Source organism: Engystomops pustulosus, chromosome 2 (assembly GCF_040894005.1).
Source record: "Engystomops pustulosus chromosome 2, aEngPut4.maternal, whole genome shotgun sequence".
NCBI classification, from domain to species: Eukaryota; Metazoa; Chordata; class Amphibia; order Anura; family Leptodactylidae; genus Engystomops; species Engystomops pustulosus.
Window position 1 is genome coordinate 165823204 of NC_092412.1, and position 23682 is coordinate 165846885.

Below are 23682 nucleotides of genomic sequence, written 5' to 3' on the forward strand. Positions count from 1 at the left end.
TTTCCCCAAATGCGTCATTTGAGTTCAGAGGCCACAAGAAAATTTGCATAGCAAACTATTCAACCCTTAGCTAGGGAAAAAAAAGGGGAAGGGTAGTTTAATGATTGCTAGAGGTGACAGATGTCTAAACACTGTTAGCCAGCTTATGTACAGTGATCAACATTTTTATGTTTATGATTCCACAGTAAAGGAAATATAAGAATGTAGTTTTTACTTTTAATTTAAAATTAACTTTGAATTTATGGAACATAAGGGCGAATTCACACGATCATGTGCCCACCATACCGTAGCACAGCCGGCACACATCGGCACATGGAAGAGGAGGAGGGGGTGAGTGCTGCTCGCCCCCGCTCCTCCCCATAGAGATATATGGTGCACAGGGGTGTAATCCGGGAAAAGATAGTACATGTCCTATCTTTTCTCGGGTCCGGAACGGTATGGTGCTGCATGTGTGTATTTGCGTACCGCGCTGTGTGCCCATTGCCAGCCTATGGGGAACGTATATACGATGGCCATATATATATATATGTCCCCCAATGGCCATGTGAATGTAGTGATGCATTCTTTAAGTAGAATTGCAATGTTATTGTCAAAATAAACCACTGTTCTGACCACAGTTTTTATCAGTCTCTCAGGTTTCAGTCTCCTTATCACAATCTTGATTACCTCAGCTCCTTAGACACTGTTGCTTTAGGAGCCTCTTAATTAGAGATGGGCGAATTTGTCAAAATTCTGTTCGTCCCAATTCGCTGAATTTTTCGAAAAAATTTGATCGGTCCGAATCGAATCATGACGAATCACGTTAAAAAACATGTATTTCCTGGCTGCAGAGAGCCTGTAGGGTGTTGTAGAACATTGTGCCTAAATATGCATAGGGAGCGTGGTTTGGTCTTCAAACAATGCTGTGTTTTAGTATGACTTGAATAAGACAGCTGCCGCTCTTAGAATCGCTTCACTCTTCACTTTCATGTGCACTTACAGAGGCCAACTTAACCAAATAAGAAAAGCGGGAACGCAGACGGACAAGGTAACGTCTGTGCCAGCTCGAAAGGAATGAGCTGAGGGCCAAAATCCCACTTTAACATCAAAGAGTGCACTCTTTTTACACTGACATCAGATGATTCCATAGATTAAGACAGAGCCTGTTCTGTTAAACGCGGATACATATAGAAACCCCCCTAAAGAGTAGAGAGGGTGTTGGCAGTAATTTTGCATTGATGTCACTGATCATTATGCCCTTCTTTTCACATGTCAATGTCCTCTTCAATCTGTCAATTATCCATCATTATTGCTAAAGCCAAAAACAAACAGGAGTCAATCCAGAATATGATCCAGAGATGAGCAGCAAATGGGATACTTGCATGCCCTGTGTGTTCTGTATCCACTCCTGCTTTTGGCTATCAATCCTGAAGCTTTTCGTCCTTCTGACAGATGAAATGAAGGGGAAAACCAAACACTGGCAAGGTCATAGAGGGTGAAAAAAGGTGGAGGGTGAAAAAAGCATTATGAAAATCACAGGGTGTTCCAGGGAGACATCGTTCAGTTGGCAGCAGCATGAGTAGGCTGCAGAGTGGCACAATGACAAATTATGGAGGTGGCGAAAACATGGTAGGCCACAAAGTGGCACAATGATAAGAGTGTGGAGGTGGCAGCAGCATCAGCAGCAGCAACAGGAGGCCACAGGTGGCAGCAACATGGAAGGCCACAGAGTGGACCAATGACAGAGTGTGGAGGTGCTTGTAGGTAAGCAAGACAGAGAAGATCCACAGTGTGGCGCAACTTCACTTTGGTAAGAATCTTTATTGCAAATGAACTACGCGTTTCGGCGCTTGGACCAGCGCCTTCGTCAGGTTCGGCAAACAAGATAAAAGGTAACATACATGGCTATATTTTATACATAGAGGCTGGGAGCCTCATTCTCAAAAAGGGGAGGTACGTCATAGGTAAGATGGTGGGATAGGAAGATGCTGCTGTCCATCAGTGGCAGCCCCGTGTTTTACAGGTTAAAACAATAAATATTTGGATAATAACACAATGACACAATAATAACACAATAACACAATAATAACACAGTAATAATCCTGCATACTTCATATAGATACAGATAGGTTGGTTAAAATAACGGGTTAAAAATAGCATGTTAATAAAGAAGAAAGAAAAAAAAAAAAAAATTTGAAAAAAGAATAATAAGGGGTTTACCCTGGATCCAGTGGGAAGGTGTATTGTTGGGGCTTATGTTTGGTTGGGACCTGGGGGACTCAAGTGTGTATTCTCTACTCATCGCTGAGGGGTTGGGTGTACCTCTGTGGGCTACTTGTGGTCATGGTAACCGGACGCTTTAGTTAAAGTTCCTTGTGTTCGGACGCTTGAAGCCAGATTCTACGGAAGGCGGTCTGAGACAAAAAGATTTCCGTTCGTTGTATCGAAAAGGACCAAGTGAGGAGCAAAGTGTTCACTATATTTTCAGTCGGTGTGGCCTCTTACATTATGATGAAGGTGGTTGGGTCTGCTAGTTCTCTTGGAGTGTGGTGGCCGTATATCTCAATTTTCGAAGGTCTCTATAGCTTCATTTAAACCTTCGGGGGTTAATGTGTGTAGCCTGTAGATCCAATAAGATTCTTTTTTGTTAAGTATAGTTGTTCTATCTGGGGTATCCTCCGGGATGTGTTCAATGGGAGTGATCGTAATACAGCTAAAATCTTTGTTATGTATGGTAGTTAGATGTCTAGATAAACTTTGAAGTAAAAAGCCGGCTTTAGTCTTGCATCGGTGCCCGTTCAGTCGCATCCTCAGGGATTGTGTGGTACGTCCCACATACTGTAGCCCACAGTTGCAGGTTATTAAATATATTATATAGTTAGAATCGCATGTCATTCTGTGTTTGATTTTGAATTGTTCTCTGGTAATATTGGAATGAAAGAAAGTCTTTTTGTCTGGCATTTTTTATGGTGGCATTTGTATGCTCCTTTCGGCGGTGTTCTCCCTTGTGTCACTTCAGGTTTTTTTGAGTTCCTTAGTTTACTTGGGGCGATTATGTTCTTTAAGCTTCTAGCTTTTCTGAATGTAATCTTAGGAGTAATTGGCAAGTCTTTGGCCAAATGTGGATCATCTCTCAGGATCTTCCAGTTTTTTTGTAATAGGTTTCTGATAGCCTGGTTACCCTTGTCAAAGGTGGTGATGAAGTTATTTTTTGTAGTCTTAGAATTGTGAGAGCTTAGTTTTTCTGTTTTTTTGGGAGAAGACATTCCTTTTGACTGGTGTGTAGATTTTTTGTATAAGCATTTTGTATGAGTGTTTTCGGGTATCCTTTCGTGAGGAACCTCTTGAAGATCACTTTAGCCTGAATTTTGTAGTCAGTAAGGGTTGAACAATTTCTCCTTATTCTGCGGAATTGGCTGAAAGGGATATTTCTCAGCCATTTGTTGTAATGGGCACTGTTATAGTTGAGGTAACTGTTTCCATCTACTTTCTTGAAATGTGTTTTAGTGACAATTTGGTTGGTACTGTTCTTCCTGATTTCCAGGTCTAGGAAGATAATTAGATTGGAATCGAAGGTAGATGTGAATTTGAGGCCCCAATTGTTATTGTTGATATGGTTTACAAAGGTTTGGGCTTCGGTTTCACTCCCATTCCAAATTATAAACAGGTCATCTATATATCTTCTATACAATAAAATTTTGGACCAAAATGGTGATGCATATATATGTTGGCTTTCGAATCGCCCCATAAACAGGTTGGCGTAGCTAGGGGCAGCCCGAGTCCCCATGGCCGTGCCGCAGATTTGTTTGAAGATTTGGCTCTGGAATTCGAAGATGTTATGTTCTAAGACGAATTTGATCCCCTCCGTAATGAATTTGATTTGTCTGCTATCCATTTTTGTTTGGTTGTGTAAGTACCACTCCATTGCTTGTACTCCCAGTTCATGTGAAATATTAGAATACAGGGCTGAAACATCCAATGTGAGAAAATGAAATTCTGATTCCAATTTGAGATTCTGTAGTTCCAATATGAGTGTACTGGAGTCTCTCAAATAGGAGGGTAGGTTTTTCACTAGATCCTGTAGAAAGAGGTCCACATAGTGTGAAAGATGACTTGTTAAGGAACCTATCCCCGATATAATGGGGCGTCCCGGAGGATTAGTCTCATCCTTATGTATTTTAGGGAGATGGTAAAAGGTCGCAATGACCGGATTATTTACAGTGAGGAAACCTTTTTCTTGTTTATTAAGGATTCCTTCCTCGGAGGCTTTTTTTATAAGATTTTTGTATGAGGAGAGGTAGTCCTGGATTGGGTTTTTCTTTAATATCGTGTAGTATTTGGTGTCCGATAGTATATTGTATGCTTCTTTTAGGTAGCAGTCTCTGTCCTGAATGACAATGCCACCACCTTTATCCGCTTCCCGGATTACTATATTTTGGTTCTTCTTGATCTTGGATAGAGCTGTTAGTTCGTCCGTTGTGAGGTTGTTAGCCACTTTTTGTTTCGTTTTTATTGAACTGAGATCTTTTGTCATTGTGGCATAGAATGTTTCAATAAACGCTCCTTTATATGCCACAGGGTTAAAGGTAGATTTCTTTTTTACCGGTTGGTGTAGAAATGAATCTGGTACAGTTGTAGTTTCTGACTGGTTGTCAGCTGGTTTTTGTCCTTGTTTTATTGAAAAATATCTTTGGAGGGTCAGTTTACGGACAAATCTGTTCAGATCAATAAAGAGATTGAATTCGTCCGTGGTCGTTGAAGGGCAAAAGTTGAGACCTTTAGATAAAAGGGAATGTTCTTGGTTGGATAACTTATATGTGGATAAGTTGAAAATTTTTATTTGTTGGTCGTGCTTTGGGATCCTGATTTTTGGATCTTTGCACGTTTTTATCCCCATATCACTGTTGTCTATTTTGTTTATATATGTATCCGAATGGCTTTTCGATCCTTCTTTGGTGGTCCTTCTTTTTGATCCTCCTCTGTTTCCTCTGGGGGTTTTTTTCTTTTTGTGGCTTTTGGAGTGAATAGAGGAAAAAAGTATGTTAACATTTTCTGGGGGGGGACCGGTGTCATTCCGCTCGGATCCGGGATTTTCGACATTGGTGTTGAAGGTCTTGTGGGTCCCAGTTCTAAAAAAGAGACATTGGAGGTCGTACTGGTTGGTGAGGCCGGGCTGGAAGGTTGTATGGGTAGGTGATCTGTTGTAATATTGTCTGTATTAGTGTATCCCCTGTTTGGTTGGGGGGGGGTTGGAAATAACCGTATTGAAGCTGGTACAAAAGGATTCGTGTACAGTGAGATCTGACAGATTTAGCGTGGAACTCCAGGTGTTGTTGAGGAATTGTGGAGAAAGGCAGAAGGTGGTGATATTGGGTGTTTGTATCTCAGTAGATGGTTCCTCAGTTCGAAGGTTTTTCATCGTCTCGTTCTTTTTCTCATGTTGTTTCTGCATTCCTATATTTCCATATCTAGTTTTGGTTGTGGCGTTAGTTGGTGGGCCTTTTTTCTCTTGAGGTCTTGTTTTTGTGGGGGTAGTAATTTGTGAATTTTCTTGGGTATCCTGTATGTGAGATTTGGAGTGGGAATGTTCTTTCACATTTATGTGGTTATAATGGTTTTTCATGAACTTTTGGTTTCTATTTTTATCTTTATAATTGTCCTTGTCGGATGATCGATGTTTAGTGTTCATAAAAGTTCGACTTCTATTATTGTATGGCATATTTTGTCGGTACTTATTATTGTTAGTACTGTTCCCATGATGTGGAACATGATTTCTGGAGGGTCTTTCACTAGTCGTGGATGGTACGGATGTATGTTTGTTGGGTGGGGGGGTTCTGCTGATTGTGGGTGTGTTGTATTTTTGTTGGTTGGTAGGCGGGTTTCCTCGTACATGTTTGGGGTGTTCCATATTTGTGGTGTGTTTCTGAGTGCATAGATTTTCCAGTTTTTTTATTTTTCTCTCAACTATTTCATTTTCTAGATTGGACAGTCTCTGATGGATGTTTTTATTGATATTATGAAAGTCCTTATGTTCTTTTTACGTTTCTAGTTTTTGTATCAGTTCCTCTGTTTCCGCTGTGAGAATGTTACAGAGTGTTGTTCTTTTTGTAATGACTCTGGAAATTAGTTCATAGGAGCAATTCTCAAGGAACTCATCCCATTCTTTGGTGAATTTTTGATCGTCCAGAAATGTGGATGGGATGTTTATTTTTAATCCCTTAGGGATAACTTTGATAGTAGTCTAAAAACATGATATCTAAACCATGTTTGAGTTCTTTTTTAGCCGTATCTTCAAATTTATGGAAGGTGTCCAACATGGACTCTATGGTGGTATTACCCATATCTTTAGGAATCATGTTTGTGGAAAAGTCAGACCTCAGTAGTTCTGATAAAAGCGATTGTCTGGAGTTCAGCCTGTTCTTGAAGAAGTCCATTTTTGTTTTTATGTGTCCCCCTGTAATGTATTGTGTGCTTATGGGGGGTTTTGTATGGTTGATTTATGGCGGAAAGTTATGGATTATAAGGTTGTCCAAAAGATTATCCAGTAGGGGAACCCGAAGATGATGATTTGAATAAACAGAAAATCAATGTAACCTTGCAGCAATAAATACAATAAAGAAAAAAAAAAAAAAAAAAAAAAAAAAATTAAATGCAACTGTGCAGCAATGAGACAATAAAGCAAAAAAAAAAAAAAAAAAAAAACTCAATGCAACTGTGCGGCAATGAGACAATAAAGCACAAAAAAAAAAAAAAAACCAACAACAATGAAAAATCAGTACAACAATAAGGCAATGTGAAAGCATACAGATGCAAACAGAAAGGTATTTGTGTGTATTGATTGGTAACCACTTTTTATGGAGTTGTCCGAGGGTAGATTATTGCTTCTGTAGTGTGTACTCGTTTGTTTTGGTCTCAGTCTTTGGAGCAATGATCGATTGTAGAGGCTGCTGCTCCTGGTTTCCCTTCTTATGTGCTGAATTGGAGCATCAATATGGTTGGATATATGTCTTGCCTTTATATCCGTCCATAGGATCGAGGAGAGGGTCTGGACCGATTCTATGAATCAGGAGTAGAAAGGAAAAGACCAGGGCGCATCGACTCAGGTGTAGGTTTGATTAAAAAAGGTATTTAAAAAATGCTAATAAAAGCTGCTCACCTTGCGGCTATCTTTTAGCCTAGCATGTAGTCAAGTATGTGGAGTGCTGCCGGTGGAGCCACGAGGATTGAACGTCCAGAGGTAGAATCCCGCGGTGTGGAGATGCTTGTAGGTAAGCAAGACAGAGAAGATCCACAGTGTGGCGCAACTTCACTTTGGTAAGAATCTTTATTGCAAATGAACTACGCGTTTCGGCGCTTGGACCAGCGCCTTCGTCAGGTTCGGCAAACAAGATAAAAGGTAACATACATGGCTATATTTTATACATAGATGCTGGGAGCCTCATTCTCAAAAAGGGGAGGTACGTCATAGGTAAGATGGTGGGATAGGAAGATGCTGCTGTCCATCAGTGGCAGCCCCGTGTTTTACAGGTTAAAACAATAAATATTTGGATAATAACACAATGACACAATAATAACACAATAACACAATAATAACACAGTAATAATCCTGCATACTTCATATAGATACAGATAGGTTGGTTAAAATAACGGGTTAAAAATAGCATGTTAATAAAGAAGAAAAAAAAGAAGAGTGTGGAGGTAGCATCAGCAGTAGCATCAGCAGCGGCAACAGGAGGCCACAAAGTGGCACAATGACAAGAGTGTGAAGGTGGCGGCAGCAGCAGGAGCCCACAGGTGGCAGCAACATGGTGGCAGCAACATGGAAAGTCACAGAGTGGCACAATAACATAGTGTGGAGGTGGCGGCATCAACAGGAGCCCACAGGTGGCAGCAACATGGTGGCCGCAACATGAAAAAGCCACAGAGTGGTCCAATGACAGAGTGTGGAGGTGGCAGCAGCAGCAGGAGCCCACAGGTGTCAGCAACATGGTGGAAGTAACAGGGAAAGCCACAGGGTGGCACAATGATATTGTGTAGAGATGGCATCAGTAGCAGCAGATTGGAGACGCCACATCCATTATACATTTCAGTTTTCCTGAAAATATCAGGCCTTTGACTAAATAGAACTCCAAAGGTGGCACCAGCAGCAGCAGCATGAGGTCAGAGGTGTGGAGGTGGCGGCAACATGGTAGGCCACAGAGTGGCACAATGATATAGTGTGAAGGTGGCATCAGTAGCAGCAGGAGCCCGCAGGGTGGCACAAGTTATAGTGTGAAGGTGGCATCAGTAGCTGCAGCAGGAGCCCGCGGAATGGCACAATGTTATAGTGTGAAGGTGGCATCAGTAGCAACAGCAGCAGGAGCCCGCAGAGTGGCACAATGATATAGTGTGATGGTGGCATCAGTAGTAGTAGCAGCAGGAGCCCTAATAGTGGCACAATGTTATAGTGTGAAGGTGGCATCAGTAGCAGCAGCAGCAGGAGCCCGCAAAGTGGAAAAATGATATAGTGTGGTGGTGGCATCAGTAGCAGCAGCAGCAGGAGCCTGCAGAGTGGCACAATGATAGAGTCTGGAGGTGGCATCAGTAGCAGCAGGAGCCCACAGAGTGGCACCATGATATAGTGTGGAGGTGGCGGACAATTCCAGTCCCTGGTAAAGATGATAGGACGCAGATGGAGCAACTGGCAGCAGATGTGTGGCATCAGCCGGGTGGCAGCATCAGAATAGTGGCTGAGGCAGGTAGTTAGAACCCAGATTCATTTCTCAACTTTTGGAGGAGGCGTCATGGCTGATCTAATCTGATGCATTAGGTATTGGCGAGTTGAAATCCTGGCCGATCCAAGCCTGATTCATCCTGACAAAGGTCAGTCTCTCCACATTACGGGTGGACAAGTGGGTTCTCCTTGGGGTAACGATGGCCCCCGCCGCACTGAACACCCGCTCTGATGCCACACTATTGGTCGGGCAGGACAGCTTCTCTACTGCAAACTCCGCAAGTGGCGGCCACGCATCAAGTTTGGCTGCCCAGTAGTACATGGGATCCTCAACCTGAGGTGGTAAAGTGCTGTCCAAGTAGGCCACCACCTGCTGGTGCAGGATCTGCTCCATGTCCTGCTGCTGCTGCTGGTGGCGGCTACCCTCCTCACTAGGCGGGTGAAGGAAGTTGCTCAATAAGGAATCCAGACTTAAGCTGCTGCTGATGGAGCTGCTACTGCTCCTACACCCCCAGCTCCCCACAGCAGCCGTGGCATTAGTACGTGAGCGATGACTGCCAGGAATCCCCTAGTCAGACCTGACAGAGGATGGAGAATGTCGCACATAGGCAGCGGCCCACTCTGTGCACAGTATTTCTCTATAGTATGCCAGTTGTTTCTCCCGCTCAGCAGCTGGAAAAAAGTCACCCATTTTTGACCAGTAGCAAGGGTCCAAGAGGGTGGAGAGCCAAAAGTCATCTCTATGGCGGGTGTTGACTATTCAGCTGTCACTAGTTAGGCAAAGTAGCATGATGCGGGCCATCTGCGCAAGTGACTCTGAGGGACTCCATCTCCACAGTATACTTCCATGGTGCTTCTGGGTCATCTGCCGCATCTTCTACCTCCTCCGGATGCTCCTGCTCCTCCTCTCTTTCCCTTCCACTGATTTCACCAGACTCTGCTTGTGTTCCAATGTCCTCCTCCTCATCCTCCTCTAGTTCAGCCCCACCGGACTCATGTGGCCATGAGATGTAGTCTCCAATTCCCCAGTGCCCTGACCAGACAGATTTTGCAGCATGAGTTCCAGGACCTGAAGCAGTGGAATGACGTTATTCATCCCGCAGTTCTGGCGACTGACAATAATGTGGCCTCTTCAAAGGGCCTGAGCAAACCGCAGGTGTCACTCATGAGCTGCCAGTGGCTGACATCAAAGTTACACAGGAGAGTACTACAGTCATCAAAAAATCATTAATGGCTTTTCTCTGTTCATACAAGCGATCTAACATATGGAGGCTGGAATTCCAATGGGTGTAAACATCGCATATCAGACTTTGTTGGGGTAGGCCCTGCAACAAGACTCTGAAACTCGAGGAGGGTGTGCTTGGCTTTGTAAGAATGGCTGAAGTGCGTGCACAATGTTCTGGCCATTTATAGAATGTCTTGCAGATGGGTGGAAGACTTCAGGAACTTGTTGACTACCAGATTGAACACATGCGCCATGCAGGGCGCATGGACCATGCCTCCTCGGTGCAGCGCGGACACCATGTTCCTTCCATTGTCTGTCCATGGTGGTTACGATTTTTAGTCGTTGTGGAGAAAGCCACACATTGGGGCACATTTACTTACCCGGCCCATTCGCGATCCAGCGGCGCGTTCTCTGCACAGGATTCGGGTCCGGCTGGGATTTAAGATGGTAGTTCCTCCGCCGTCCACCAGGTGGCGCTGCAGCGCCGAAAATAATCTTAACGCCCCGGAATGCACCATCCCATAGAAGGTGAAGGTGAGCGCTCCCCAAGCGACACATTTTCGGTTTTTAAATGCGGCGGTTTTTCCGAATACGTCGGGTTTTCGTTCGGCCACGCCCCCCCCGATTTCTGTCGCGCGCATGCCGGCCCCGATGCGCCACAATCCGATCGCGTGCGCCAAAAACCCGGGGCAATTCATGTACAAGCGGCGCAAATCGGAAATATTCGGGTAACACGTCGGGAAAACGCGAATCGGGCCCTTAGTAAATGACCCCCATTGATTTCTTGTTGCATGACATGGAGCAGTTCCTTCCCTGTGTGACTTTGTTCGCCCTGGCAAACCAGGTGTAGAACTGTGTGACACCGCTGTGCCCTGCACATGTGGTATGATGGAGCAGCACTTGTGGAGGCAGAGGTGGTGGTGGAGAAAGAGGAGGGGGAGGCGGACACTGGCACAGGAGCAGCAGTTTGAGAACTTGGAGGAGAAAGTGCCATCTCGTGTGGAAGTTGTTGGTGTGGCTGGGCGGGAAGCACATTCACCCAGTGGGCTGTAAAGGACATGTACTGGCCCTGACCATAGTTACAGCTCCACACGTCCGTGCTGCCGTGCACCTTGGAAGAAACTGATAATCTCAAGGACTGCAGAGTCCACGACTTGGAAAGGGAGAGACTGCAGTACCAACAACTTCGATAAGAGCACGGTCAACTTCTGCACCTTAGGATGGCTGGACGCATAGAGTTGTCTCTTTGTAATCACCTCACTCAACGACTGCTGGCACCATGCGTAGCGAGGAGCAGGAGTATCTGGACCAGGAGATAATGTCAAGGACAAACAGCTCTCTTCGGGAGAGGTGCTAGAGCCTTGACTTGCTGAAACAGCATGTGTGCCACTACATGCTGCTGCTGCTGCTGTTGCATCACCTGCAGGATGGACCACATCTGACACCTGTTTCTCCCAGGCCATTGGATGGTGATGCTGCATGTGTTGGCGCAGGGCCGTGGTGCCAAGGCTAGCTCCCTGGCCACGCTTCACTTTCTGCCCGCAGATACGACATATACCCACGCTTGGCTCCTCTGGTGTCTTTACAAAAAATTGCCACACCGCCGAGGTGGTAATTTTACCACCAACACTCTGCACTGAGCAACTACTACCGCCTCTGCCTCGCTGAGCCCTTGTGCCACTGCTTACTTGGAACTGCGAGTCGGGATTTGTACGCTGCGGACGTTTGGCCCCAGTTCTTACACTGCTGGCACCCTGCTGACTCACGGCCACAGTAGCAACTTGCTTCCTGCTCCATTGCCTGACGTGCAAGCTGACACTCTCTTCACCTGACAATGATGAATCCCCTGCTACACCCACCTCCCAAGTGCGATCAGCTACATCATCGTCAATTTGCGTTTCCCGGTCACTGCTACTCTCCTCACCGGTGTCAGAATGCACAGCCTGCCTACTGCAAGAAGCAGCGGAAGTCTGCCCCACCTCTTCACTGCCAAGCAGCTGCTGTCCTCAAACACTTCATCCTTGCTGAATAGTGGAGCTGATAGAAGGTGGATTTTATTTTAACATATGTTCTCCAATCTAACATATGTTCACCAATCAAGAGATTAAATGAGATTAAATTCTCCACCCCCTTCTGCTTTTCCCTAATTTCTATATAGACTTGTGAAACCAAATAAAGGGCACGCAGTGCCAACTTGTTCGGGGCATGAGTGAGATTTAAATCAGCAAGTTGTCTGAATTATTTCTTATGACGTGCACGCATGCTCATTAATTAGAAACATGCAGCCAACGCACACTAAAAGAGGATATCTTAACCCCTTACCTACATTTGACGTAGTATTATGTCACATGCCAGGTTCCGGTGCATTGAGAGGGCTAGCGGGGGCCGAGGGTGTTTTCGGGGTTGATCGCCGATGGCAGCTTCAAAAAGATGGCGGCGCCCATGCGCCTTTGCGAGGATCGTTGCTCCCCGTGACGTCATCGGGGATTGGCAATCCGTTGCCATTGGTAGCCTCAATCTCATGAAGACCCGAGGATACTTCGGGTTAACCCATGCATTACAATGTGTGCTATCAGCACATTGTAATGTATGAGGAGTAAAATCCCCATATAATGCTATGCTGTAGTATGACAGTATATGATAGGATTTTACAGACAACCTAGGGTTAATGTACCCTAGGGAGTCTGAAATATAGTAAAAATAAAAATTAAAAAAAAAGTTAAAAAAAAATATATAATAAAAAAATCTAAAAACTCAAATCACCCCCCTTTCCCTAGAACTGATATAAATATAAATAAACAGTAAAAATCCTAAACACATTAGGTATCGCCACGTCCAAAAATACCCGATCTATCAAAATATAATGATGTTTTTTTCACTGCGTTTAACCCCGTAACGGAAATTCGCGCCCAAAATCGAAAATGGCACTTTTTTGCCATTTTAAAAAAAATTTATTCTATAAAAAGTGATCAAAATGTTGCACAGTCTTAAAAATGATAACATTGTAAACGTCATCAAAATCCGCAAAAAACAACACCACCCACAGCTCCATACACCAAAGTATAAAAAAGTTATTAGTGCCAGAAGATGGCAAAATCCCCCCCAAAAATTTTGTACAGGAGGTTTTAATTTTTTTAAATGTATGAAAACATTAGAAAATCTATATATACTGTATATTTGTTATCCCTATAATCGTACCGACCCAAAGAATAAATTAGACATGTCATTTGGGGCGTACAGTGAAATCTGTAAAATCCAAGCCCACAAGAATACCCGCACAAATGCGTTTTTTCACCAATTTCACTGCATTTGGAAATTTTTTTCCCGCTTCCCAGTGCACGGCATGGAATATGAAATACCAACATTTTGAAATGTAATTTGTTACGCAGAAAATAAGCCATCACACAGCTCTGAACATTGAAAAATAAAAAAAAGTTACAGATTTTTGAAGGTGGGGAGTGAAAAATGAAAACGCAAAAACGAAAAAGGGCTGCGGGGTTAAGGGGTTAAATCCTACCCCAACAATTGGAGGCACTGCTGAGATTTGAACTCGCGATCAGGACCAGGACGCCCCCTCGTTCCAGCACCGTTTGCAGTCTTGGGGTTGCCTTTTCCTGACTGGGTCTGCTCAGCCCACGATCACGGTATGTTTCAGATTACATATGTTCTGCTACTTGCCTGTGTCTCGGGAATGGTGATACCTGTGGCTGTAGACAGTTGGGATTGGAGGGTAAATATGTATAACCACCTGATCTTATTGTCTTAGTATCTTTTGGATTGTGTTAGTCAGCTTATCACAATCTTTTATTGATAATTATAGATATTAAACCTAGTGAGCATTCATGTAGATATTGATGTCAATCAGTGGTGTAATTAGTGTCATCTGGAAAGGTTGAAGGAATCTTTAGACATAAACCCTTTGGTACAATATCATATTTGACATACAATTCAAGGAACATGATATCTAAGCTATGAATTAGCTCTTTTTTGGCTAATTCTTTAAAAGTCATAAATAAAGTGGTCATCTCCTTCATACGAGTGAAGGGTTCTGTTCTCCTGATCGGGGTTCTTATTGTGTCTTCCCCTAGGATTTTATGCAGGAGTTCCCTTCTATGGAGGATTCTTTTCTCAAAATATTTCATTTAGATGGTACAGATCTTTACCAGGTCAAGATCTAGGTCGCTGCTCGCTGTCTTTTTCCAACTAATCACGTCTTGGAGTCTGGGTGGCCCCTCGTGTTTGGTAGACTTATTGTGGTGTAAAACCTGGAGACTATTGATAGAGTGCAGTAGCACTCCAAAAATGTGGTCAGAGAGAGAAAGAGAAAAAGACAAGGAGCCCTGTCCTAGTGTAGTAAGTTTGGTAAGTGTATAGGTGATTTAGAGGTTAATGTTCCAGCGATAGTATCGCGCTTTGGAAAGAAACCCAGGGCGGCTGCCGACCTAGCGGAAGTATGCTCCAGGGGAACCAGACCCGCTATGACGGTGCAGTGGACAAACCCAGGAGTAGATCTTGGAAGTGTCGGATGTTGCCGGCGCTCGAACATGAGAAGGTTCCTCAGTCCATCTTCAGATGAAGATCTTTTATTACATTTGACGACGTGTTTCGGCTTGGGAACCAAGCCTTTGTCAGGCATACAAGGCAAGATAAAATGACTTTTCTTAAATAACCTAAAACAACCGGAAGGAGTCATCATTTCCAGATTTTACCACTATAAATGGGAATATACAGATTAGTTTGAAAAATCTTGAAGAGGAGATAGCCCAAAGGAAAAACAAAAAATTCAAAACATAGGGGGATAACCATTCCACCTTACAAGAACCAGACAAAAGAGGGAATAAATACCATCACTACACGATTACTGAAAGGGAGAAATCTAATAGAAATTTAAAGAAAAACAGCTGCAAATTCTCACAATGGGAAACCACACATCCATACAATACAAAAAATAGAAATAGGGATTCAAACAACATCAGGACAATACACAATTCTAAATATAAACCACGCAAATTCTCCACATACAATGGTAAGAAAACACCAAATAATGGCCGCTCACGGGAATCGAATCCCCCTAGTCCCATAACCTTTGATCTTCAAAACTCTAGCCTCTCCAATCTCAAGATACCATTATCAACATACAGGATATCAATCTCCTGAACATCTCCTCGGATCAACTTCCAGCTGTATCCCCGACCAGCACATCATCACAGTTCTCTTTTTTAGAAATAGGGCCTACGAGACCAGCCACTCCGCAACAACCCCCATCAGACCCCAGCAAACAGTCAAATATAACTAAGAATCACATACTCAAATATTTCAACCCATTAAAAATGCCAACATCGGAGATAAAGAAAAAGTAAAAAAAAAGAACAAGAGGCTGCAGAGGAGGGAGAAAAAGGACAAACCGAGAAAAAAAAACGAAAAAAAAAGACACATCTGAATACGACTAACACAACAACCAGAAAGAAAAAAGAAAATACAATGCAAATCTTCAATTTGTCCCATTACACCTTGAGCAAAGGTGAAGAATCGCTGCTAGCCAAAGGCTTTAACTTTTGTCCTATCAAAATAACAGATGATTTTGATCTGTTTGTAGACATCAATCTATTTATAAATAAATTAACACAACAGAGATTCTTCACTAAAAAGGAAAAGGAAACCGGGAGAAAACCCACCGAGACATCGGGAATCAATGGTAGATTCAATGGAATCTAGCCGAGGAAATTTACACACATCAGAATGTTAAAATAAAATCCACCTTCTATCCCTTGCAACATGGGGCCATTACCTCAAGACATTCGCCTCCCTAATTATGGAGGAACTAAAATCTATAAGAACATCACAAACCCGAGGAAAGAATCTTACCATAGAGGAGGAACAGGCCCTGAAGACCCTAAAAAAGAACAGCTCTATAGTGATCAGATTGGCTGACAAAGGGGGGGGGGGGAATCATGATCCAAGGATCCATCTAAAGGAAGCATATAATATTTTGAAGGACACGGAATTCTACATCCCCCTAAAAAATAGTCCGATTAAAGAACATCTGGAACAATACAACGCTCTTATAAATAACGCGTGGGAGATGAAAATTTTAAATAAAAAAGAAAAGAACTTCTTGACAGTAAGCCATCCTGCAATTCCCACCTTTTACCACGTACCAAAAATACACAAGAATATGAGAAACCCTCCTGGATGTCCTATAATATCTGGAATAGACTCACTGACCTGTAATCTTTCTCATTTTATCGACTTGTTCCTACAGCCGATTGTTATCCAGCTGCCCTCTTTCCTATGTGATTCCACTAGCCTCATCATAGACCTCAGGACAATACAATGGGAAGAGAACCTATGGTTTCTCACTCTCGACATTACATCATTATATTCCAATATCCCTCACAATAAGGGTTTGAAAGCGATAACATGGCATCTTACTCAAATTCACTACCAGAAGCACAGAGATCCTTCTATATCGATGGACTCCGATTTATCCTGGAACATAATGCTTTTATGTTTGAAGTAAAATGGTACCTTCAGACAAAAGGTACGGCTATGGGGATTCGAGCCGCCCCAAGTTATGCCAATCTTTTTATGGGGCGGTTCGAGTCCCCATATATTCAAACAGCAACAAAATGGTCACATTGTATTAAGTACTACAAGCGTTACATTGATGACCTTTTCTTTCTATGGAAAGGTGAAGAACAAGACGCCAGGGATTTCGTACAATACCTCAATAACAACGAATGGGGTCTCAATTTTACCATGAACATTGACAAAGAAAAATTGTATTTCTTGACCTCGAAATTACACATGCTAAGGAAATGGTGATGACAAAAACTCACTTTAAAACAGTGGATACTAACAGTTTCTTAGAATACTGGAGTGCCCACTACCCAAAATGTCTTAAGAATGTGCCGTTCAGCCAATACAATCGGATTCAGAAAGACTGCACAGGTATAGAAGATTATAAGGAACAAGCAATCATTCTAGAAAACAGGTTCCGGCAGAAAAACTATCCGAAGAGACTGATCAAGGAAGCATATCAAACTAAACTGGTTCAACAACAAGAGGATGTGATAAAACCAAAAAAGTCAGAGAAATTACTGACAACAAAAAAGACCATACACTGAACTTTATAACCACCTTCGACAAAGGAAACAAACAAATACGCAAAGCCCTCAATAAACATTGGGGGATCTTACTTAAGGACCCGCTCCTTAAAGATGTGATCCCCGTAAAACCGAGGATCACTTTTCGAAAGTCAACCACGATAAAAAACATTATAGCTCCAAGTAAATTAAGGAAAGAGATAACAACCACAACAATATTTTTATTGTTGTGGTTGTTATCTCTTTCCTTAATTTACTTGGAGCTATAATGTTTTTTATCGTGGTTGACTTTCGAAACGTGATCCTCGGAATCCTCGTGATCCTCGAAACGTGATCCTCAGGGAATACAAAGAGAGGAATACAAAAATGGGGACACACCAAATGTCTTTGCTGTGAAAGCATTAACGCATTAAACAATCACTGCGACCTCTACGGGCGAGACATTCATGATTAAACAAAATCTATCCTGTGGGTGGGATTTTGTAATATATGTACTTAACTGTATATGTGGTCTCCAATACGCAGGGAGAACCGTACAGTCTTTGAGAGTCCGTCTGAAAGGTCACAGACATAGAGCGAAGACTGGCTTCCAAAAACATAGTCTTTCTAAGCATCTGCTTTTGGAGAAGACATGTACCTTTGAAGCGCTTACAATAACTCTGCTAGAACAGATTCCAGTATCCCAACAAAACAGGATTAAAGTGCTATAAAGAAGAGAGTCATTTTGGATCTTTAAACTGAACACTCTGATACCGAATGGAGTCAATGAAAAAATAGAGTCCATATAGACTGAAAATAGCAGACAGACCAAATAGGCTTGGGAAAGGACGACTTCATAAACATATAATATCCAACCATCATCTCCAGACACTGATCATCTGGAATAAGGTCAAGTTAATCCCCTTCTGCCAGACACTTGCAGGTTATTTTTTCTCACTTATTATTTTTTCCAATGTAAACTCCCTCTATCCTCTCTTTTATCGATACTACTACCCTCCGACCAGTCTCGCTCACTTTTCGACCTGGAACAAAATGGCCCACAGCCTCTCTCCCTTTGCCGCTCCTTCAGGTTAGAATCACGACCTAGAAACATACTTACCAAATTTCCCAGTTACGATGGACAATCTTGCAACAGCGTCTGGTGGTGCACAGCAACCATGGAACGCATAGCGCATTTCCTTCCATCATGTCCGCTCAAACCCTGTGAAGGATGATGTCACACATGTGTTGCTAGGCAATTAGACGCTTTGGGGCTGGATCCTGCAGAATGAAGTGGCACCACAGGCTTACAGCAGTTGCACAGCAACCTATACGCTATTCCCGTACAATGAATTTCACTCATGATTTTAATAATATTGACATTTCACTTTGATAGATATAGAATTGTAACTCAATATGATTGCATGTGTATTTTACTATGGTTTGTATAAAAGTTTTAATCACATCCGGTTAGGAGCGTTTGAAATGATGACTCCTTCCAGATCTTCATCTGAAGCTGGACTGAGGAACCTTCTCTTCTTCAAGCACCAGCAACATCAGACACTTCCAAGATCTACTTCTGGGTTTGTCTACTATACTGTGGGTACTCAATGTGGGTAGAGAGCCACGCTCTGTCACAGGCCAGTGGTAGGTGTCCATGATGGAGGCCCGAATCATATCTTGATGTGGATGGCCTCGGGATGGGGTTCGCTGCCACAACGAGTCTCAAAGGCCTTAAGGAACTCCGGTTCCTCATCGTCACTTCCCGAGGTACTCAGCAGTTTACTTTCTGCACTAAGAAGGAGCAGGAAACTTTTGCGCCAGAGTCCTTCCTGCCCAGAGCTTTGGCCGTCTCAATTTTCTCCTGCACCACAGAGCTGTGAAGCAGGATCTGCACCATTCGCGCATGGGCACAGCTTGGTCCATGCAGCCTGTGGGTTCCGGCCAGTGAGTTTCGGCAGGCTGGATTTTCATGCTGAGTAGCACAAAGTCTGGGAAGGTTTATGCTTTCAGTGCTGCAGAAGCAGATGTAGCAGAACTGATACAGTTCTTTGCAGGAATTAACCCCGTAAGTGCAGGAGCAGCTCTCTACATACAGTTCTTTTTTCAACTTTAAGTGACAGACAATGGCCTCAACAGTAGCAGCAGATTCAACAGGCTGGAAAGCTGGTAGGAAATAGATGGTCCGCAGGAAAGATTGCCTGCAGTCTAGTGGTAACTTCAGGCTGGGCTGGTGAAGATGGAGCAGGCACTCTAGCCCTGAGTGTCAGGTACCTTACCTTGACACTTCTGCTTCCTGTTAGTGCGTCTGGATGGCAGCTTTGCAGGAGCTGCACACAGGGCCTGCTTCTCATTCTGCTGTCTAGAATCGAAGACCATGTACTCCCGCCTACCAGGGGTTCTTATACTCCCCTGGTCGGGTGCCAGCACTCTCCAACCAGCTTCCAGCTGGCTTCACAATGGTACAACGGAAATTAATGTTTATTAACATTTTACATGTTAACTTTTGCCCTACCAGGCAGTGGCTTCAAGCTGCAATTACTAAATTTACCCAGAAGTAGCTTCTCAATGAGTTGTGCAGGCTCACCAGATAGATCCTTTGCCTTTGCATTAGAAGGGGTGTTGCACATCATATTGCCCTGACATTTTTTATGTATGTTTTGTGTTCATTTGTACAGTTGCTTTTGGCCTGATGAACACACCAACATGGTGTTGAAACATGTTGCTTCCTTTCAATAAACTAAAGTGATTCTCACCACAACATTTCTGTCTTCTCCTTGGGTGTAGAGCGTGTCACTCCTTATGCCCTAAAATTTTTGTTCCTTTTTCCCACAAGTGACACATGACACATTTGGAAAAATAGGGCTGCACATTAAGCCTGAAACTGGCTGCATCCTTTAGGAGTTAATAGTGCTTTACAAAATACAGTAGACACGGAGACTGGCAGCTAGTATTTTAGTTTACATTAAATGTTATAAAATGATATTGGGCATAAATTTGATATTGGGCAATACAAGTTCTGGCATTAGATATGGAGACTGGCAGCTGGTATTTTAGTTGGAATAAAATGTTATAAAATGATATGCCCAGATTGCTCATCATCTGTTTCCTTTCCCCACTTTTTATTTCACTCACTTTTGTTACAGCCCTTAGCAAGGTCTCTAACAGTGTAACGTGCTCCCCAGGTAAATCAATCCTCTCTCTTAGACTCTTTCATAAACTATGTACAAGATGTAACATGTAACCCTTTTTATCTTTTCATTTTTAATTTCATCTGAAAATCAGTTAGGTAAGTTAAGTGTTCAAATGACCCAAGTGACAAATGACAGATTTGAAAAATAGGGCTGGCCATTAAGCCTCAAACTGGCAGCACCCTTTAGAAGTTAATAGAATACAAGTTCTGGCAGTAGATATGGCAGCTGGTATTTTAGTTTGCATCAGCTGTCTGAATTCTTGACAGGTTCCAGATAAAAAAGCACTCAACAGCTGATGTTCCTATTTTTAACATTAGAACATTGTTATGATAAAAGGCCATTGTTATTTGCTTACATGCTATAGTATGTGGTATAGATTTGTTTGGTTTGAAAAGAAAAGTACACAAGTCGCAGCGGTTACCACCGCAGATGTAGGATCCTTAGGTTTTTAACCCATGTAAATAATGTATAACCAGTGGGATTACTACCTTAAAGTGAACAACCCATTCTAGAAAGGGCTTGAATAAATCAAAATAGCCAGATAGATGATACATTAATAGATCACACCATCAGCAAACACACTTATCAAGATAAAAGTTATCTTTCAACTGCCACTTCGAATTCATAACTTACATATATATAGAAAATGTCTTTCAACCTACAACCTAGTAAGTGAAAACGGTTGTGAATTGTTAATAAACAAATTTCTGATTCTAAAATGCTTCACAAAACATAATATTATTACCAGAAGTTGTGTTAAAGCCTGTACAAAACGAATCAGCTGAGCAGGAATTGTTGCTGCTCCCAGCCTGATAGAGAGTCACATGGCCACAATTGGAGGTGTGCGGTGGGGTTATGTTCAGGGGACCATGACTAGAGAGGGGCCTGGGCTCTCAAAAGTCCCTGAAGAACAGTGGGGCGCCAGCAGGGGTGGACTGGGAATTTAAAGTGGCCCTGGAAAAAACTGTTATGATGGCCCCATTCTGTAGGTGGGGTCAAAACAAGTAGGCGTGGCCTTGTGATGTGGGTGGAGGTATTAAACTCCATACAAACTGTTTATAGATGGTCTAAATCAGGGGTCCCCAAACTTTTTACATAGGGGGCCGTTCCCTGGTCTCTCAGACCATTGGAGGGCCGGACTAAAGTTTAAAAAAAAAATAAGAAATTTCTCTGTACACTGCACATTATTTAATATATAATTTATATAATAATATTTTAGTAATATGCCCCCATAGTCAGTAATATGCTCTCCGCCAGTAGTCAATAATATGTCCCCTCAGTATAAACATGCCCCACTCATTTATGTCTCCCTTATAATAAACATGCCCCCCTCATGGTATAATGCCCCCTCATGCATGCCCCCCTCATGGTATAATGCCCCCTCATGCATGCCCCCCCTCATGGTATAATGCCCCCTCATGCATGCCCCCCTCATGGTATAATGCCCCCTCATGCATGCCCCCCCTCATGGTATAATGTCCCCTCCTGCATGCCCCCCTCATGGTATAATGTCCCCTCCTGCATGCCCCCCTCATGGTATAATGTCCCCTCCTGCATGCCCCCCTCATGGTATAATGTCCCCTCATCATAACCAGGGTCCCCACAATCCACTAAAATGGCCAGCAGTACTATTAAATCTCATAAATCTCATACATACCTGGGTCCAGCGTGAACCTTCAGCAGCCTCTTCTGCTCTCCCCACATCCGACTGACCCGTCAGCTCCGGAAGAGCAGGGAGAGAGGGCGACCTCTTGTGGCGGTGAATGACATTGCGAGGAGCCATTGTCTCCTCACGCTGTCAATTGGGCCTCCTCACAGCACCCGGGTTCGCAGAGGCCAGGTAACAAATGACAGCAGCGCTGCTCCGTCACTGAGCATGATGCCGCAGGGGTGCTGCTGCGGGGGCCGGATAGAAAGGGTCTGCGGGCCGCATGTGGCCCGCGGGCCGTAGTTTGAGGACCCCTGGTCTAAATCAACATGTACACCACAGAGAAAGAGACTCATACTGCCTCCTTGTACAGGAATAACATTTCTATTTTAAGAGCACACAACTTAATACTAACATATATGTACACTAAAAACATACTACAATACCTTCTCCGATAAACAAAAATGTAACTACTATAATACTGCCCCTAAGTAAAATATATTGTCACACTGCCCCCCTATGTACAAGATTACAACTACTATTATACTGCCACCCTATGTTTAAGAATATAACTACTATAATACTGTCTCCTATGTACAATAATATAACTACTATAATACTGTCCCATATGTACAGGAATATAACTACTATAATACTGCCCCCTATGTACAAGAATATAACTACTATAATACTGCCCCCTATATATAGCTACTATTACCAGTAGCCAGCCCCCCCCAGTATATAGCCAGCTAACCCCCCAGTACATAGCCAGCCAGCTAGCTCACCAGTATATAGCCAGCCCCCTGTATATAGCCAGCCACCCCCCAGTATATAGCTAGCCCCCCCAGTATACAGCCAGTGTGCCACCCCAGTATACAGCCAGCCCACTGTAATATATAGCCAGCCAAGTCCCCCTTGTATAGTCAGTCTGCCCAGAATACAGCCGGTCGGTCCACCCAGTATATAGCCAGCCCCCCCAGTATATATCCAGCCCCCCCAGTATATAGCCAGCCAGCCCCCCAGGTATATAGCCAGCCACCCCCCCAGTATATAGCCAGCCAGCCCACCTCAGTATATAGCCAGCCCCCCCAGTATAAAGCCAGACATCCCCTCCCCAGTATATAACCAGACAACCCCCCCGGTATATAGCTAGCCAGCCCCCCCAGTATATAGCCAGCCCTGCCAGTATATAGCTAGCCAGTCCCCCAGTATACAGCCAGCGTGCCACCCCAGTATACAGCCAGCCTACTGTAGTTTATAGCCAGCCAAGCCCCCCAGTATATAGCCAGCCCTCCAGTATACAGCCAGCCAGTCCTCCTAGTATATTCAGTCCGCCAACTATGCAGCCAGTCAGTTTGCCCACTATATTGCCAGCCCCCCCCATTATACAGCCAAACAGCCCCCCAGTATACAGCCATCCTTCCCCCTATATATAGCCAGACAGCCCCCCCCAGTATATAGCCAGACAGCCTCTCCCCGGTATATAGCCACACAGCCTCTCCCCTGTATATAGCCAGACAGCCTCTCCCCAGTATATAACCAGCCAGCCCCTGCCCTAGTACATAGCCAGACAGCCCCTACCCCAGTATATAGCCAGACAGCCCCTGCCCTAGTACATAGCCAGACAGCCCTAGCCCCAGTATATAGCAATACAGCCCCAGCCCCAGTATATAGCCAGACAGCCCCTCCCCAGTATATAGCCAGACAGCCCCTCCCCAGTATATAGCCAGACAGCCTCTCCCCGGTATATAGCCACACAGCCTCTCCCCAGTATATAGCCAGACAGCCCCTCCCCAGTATATAACCAGCCAGCCCCTGCCATAGTACATAGCCAGACA

The 23682-nt window shown here is 43.7% G+C and overlaps 1 protein-coding gene across 1 annotated transcript in view; it reads left to right on the plus strand.

The window, feature by feature from the left end:
• Window positions 1–23682, plus strand: part of IGFN1 (immunoglobulin like and fibronectin type III domain containing 1) — a 743161-nt gene that overhangs the window by 426618 nt on the left and 292861 nt on the right. The gene's annotated exons all lie outside the window — the stretch shown is intronic.